Below are 3,437 nucleotides of genomic sequence, written 5' to 3'. Positions count from 1 at the left end.
TAGAAAATATACCTCCCTAGTATAAAGTCTGGTACTCCTATTCGTGCTGCAGATGTACTCGACCCACTAGAACATCTGTACTCTAAACCATATGCATCTGTACCTACGACACACAGCAGAAATCCTGACAGGAAAACAACAGAAATTATCTGGCACTCCTATTCATGGTACAGCTGCACTCATCTCTGCTGCAAAGATGTACTCGACACTCATAGCACCAGTACCTACCCCGCAAAATTTAAAATAATAACGAAAACCACCACTTATAATCTGGTACTCCTACTCGTGCTGCAGATGTACCCGTCTCATTGAAACAACTGTACTATATAACATAAGCACCTGTACCTATGACATACTGAGGAGATCTTGATAATAGAACAACAGAAATTATCTGGCACTCCTATTAATGGTACAGCTGAACCCGTCTATGCTGCAAAAATGTACTCGACACTCTTGGAACCAGTACGTGCACCGCAGAATCGAAAGTATTAACGAAAACAACCAGGGATAATCCAGTACTCCTACTCGTGCTGGAGACGTACTCGTCTCATTAAAACAACTGTACTCTATAACATAAGCATCTTTACCTATGACATACAGCAGAAAACATGACAAGAAAACAACAAACAGAAGATAATTAAAGTCAAGTACCACGTACATGGTACATTAGACTGCAAGGTGTGTCGAATACAGCCGTGATGGGTTCACGAGTACATCTTCGCTAGCGAGAGAAGTACATGAGTATTTCCCTGTGTTTCTGCACGCTGTTTCTTTTCTTTGGCAAAGGACATGCGCCAGCAGGGTCGAGTACAGCAGTTAAAGGCGTACGAGTACATTTTAGGCAGCAAGAGGAGTACATGACTGTTTATCCATATTTACCTGCGAACCATCGGTTATGCAGGCAGGTACAAGTGTAAGATCTGTCGAGTACAGAGTGATGGATGCGCAAGTACAGCTTAGTTAGCAAGAGAAGTACAGGAGTGTTTCCATATGTTCTCCGCATGTTTTATGTTATTTGGGAATGGACATATGCCAACAGTGTCGAGAACAGAGGTGAAAGGCGCACGAGGACAGCTTAGGCAGCAAGAGGAATAAATGTCTGTTTATCTATTTATGTCTGCAAATTGTGGGTTCTGCAAAAAGGTAAAGGTGCAAGGTGTGTCGAGTAGAGCGGTGATGGGTGCACGAGTACATTTTCCCTAGTAAGAGAAGTAGACTAGTGCTTCATTGTGTTTTCTGCACGTTGCTTGTTATCTGGGAATGGACATGTGTCAGCAGGATGAAGTACAGAGGTGAAGGGCGCACGAGTACTGCTTTAGGCAACAAGAAGAACTCATGATTGATTCTCTATATTTCTATTGTAAATTATGGATTCTGCAGGTAGGTACAGGTGCAAGGTTTGTCGAGTACAGCGGTTATGGGCGCACGAGTACAGTTACGTTAGCAAGAGGAGTACACTAGTGTTTCCCTATGTTTTATGCGTGTTTTTTGGTTCTCTGGGGAATGGACATGTGCCAACAGGGTCGACTACAACGGTGAAAGGCGCACGAGTACAGACAGGCAGCAAGAGGAATAAATGACTGTTTCTCTTTTTATGTCTGTAAATTGTGGGTTTCTGCAAAAAGGTACAGGTGCAAGGCGTGTCGAATACAGCGGTAATGGGTTCACGAGTACATTTTCGAAGGCAAGAGAAGTACAGTTGTGTTTCCCTGTATTTTCTGCATGTTGTTTGTTCTTTGGGAAAGGATATGTGCCAGCAGGGTCGAGTACAGCAGTTAAAGGCGCACGAGTACATCTTAGGCAGAAAGAGGAGTACATGACTGTTTCTCTATATTTACCTGCCAACTATCGGTTATGCAGGTAGGTACAAGTGTAAGATCTGTCGAGTACAGAGTGATGGATGCGCAAGTACCGCTTAGTTAGCAAGGGAAGTACAGAAGTGTTTCCATATGTTCTCCGCATGTTTTCTGTTATTTGGGGATGGACATATGCCAACACGGTCGAGAACAGAGTTGAAAGGCGCACGAGTACAGCTTAGGCAGCAAGAGCAGTACATGACTGTTTTCCTATATTTTTTTTGTAAATTGTGAATTCTACAGGTAGGTACAGGTGCAAGGTTTGTCGAGTACAGCGGTGATGGGTGCACGAGTATAGTTACGTTAGCAAGTAGTGTTTCCATATGTTTTATGCGTGTTTTCTTTTCTATGTAAATGGACATATACCAGCTGGGTCGACTACAGTGGTGAAAGGCGCACGAGTACAGCTTAGGCAGCAAGTGCAGTACATGACTGTTTCTCTATTTTTATCTGCAAACTGTGGATTCTGCAAGAAGGCAGAGGTGCAAGGCGTGTCGCGTACAGCGGTGATGGGTGCATGAAGGTACAGGCGTAAGTACAACAACACGAAGGTCCTAAGTACTTATTATCCAAGAGTACAAATACAACCAAAATAAAAGCAAGAAAACGAAACCATGCATGGTCCAAGGATTCCAGCTGCAAACACGAGACAATAACATCTACATAAATTGAGGTTACATACAAAGGAATAGTGACTGTCTCACATACACAATAAACGTATAAGTACATCAGGACTAAAATATCAAGTACGTAAGGCATAAGAGTACGAGTACATACAAATATATGCCAGAAAAGGGAAGCCACGGGTATTCAATACAAGCCGACAGTACAAAACACGAGATTCTTGGGTTCAGTTACAAATAGTTAAAGCACCAACTAAAATATAGATACAACCATAACGGAGAATCAATGGTAATATCGGTATACAAACAAAGAGACATGTTTCTTTCCGAACGGTTTTGTACATCCCTTTCAAACAACATTCACCGTCTCGAATGCTTTCTCATGATATCAACGACTGCAGGCATTTTCTTTGTATTACCTTGGAAAGCTAGCATATAGAACGCCAGTTGCACACGCAGCTTGATAACATCATTCTGCATTTAACAAATGAAAATTATATACTAACCTATAATTACATATGCCAGCAAAAACATAGACAAAGACTTAATTCTCTTATTTTATGCTGGAAACCACCGCAATGCTGAAGAATTATTTTCATGGCTTGAGGTCCAGAGTCATTCCTAAAAACAGTATGAGTAATTACAATAAAATGTGACTATATGGATTACCAGAAAACAAAACAAACACACATTGAAACACACTAATAAATGTAATATATTAAAAATTTACTCACTCATTGAGGTTTTCAGAAACGATTTGGGCAGGCACCACCTCAAAGTTATAAATATCGTAACGCTCAGAGTAGTATGCTGCTCTATAAGCCTTCCTGAAGTTATCAATAACAGTATTTGCAATACTTTCTGCTACAGTAGCATCATAATAAGGACAATATGTCTCAAACCGTTGTCGGATGAAATTAGCGACAACCACAATCCAAAAGTGATGGTCCCTAACAGG

This window comes from Lolium perenne, chromosome 6 (genome assembly GCF_019359855.2).
Source record: "Lolium perenne isolate Kyuss_39 chromosome 6, Kyuss_2.0, whole genome shotgun sequence".
Lineage (NCBI taxonomy): Eukaryota > Viridiplantae > Streptophyta > Magnoliopsida > Poales > Poaceae > Lolium > Lolium perenne.
The sequence above is the reverse complement of the archived record's forward strand: the minus strand, read 5'-3'. Positions refer to the sequence as shown.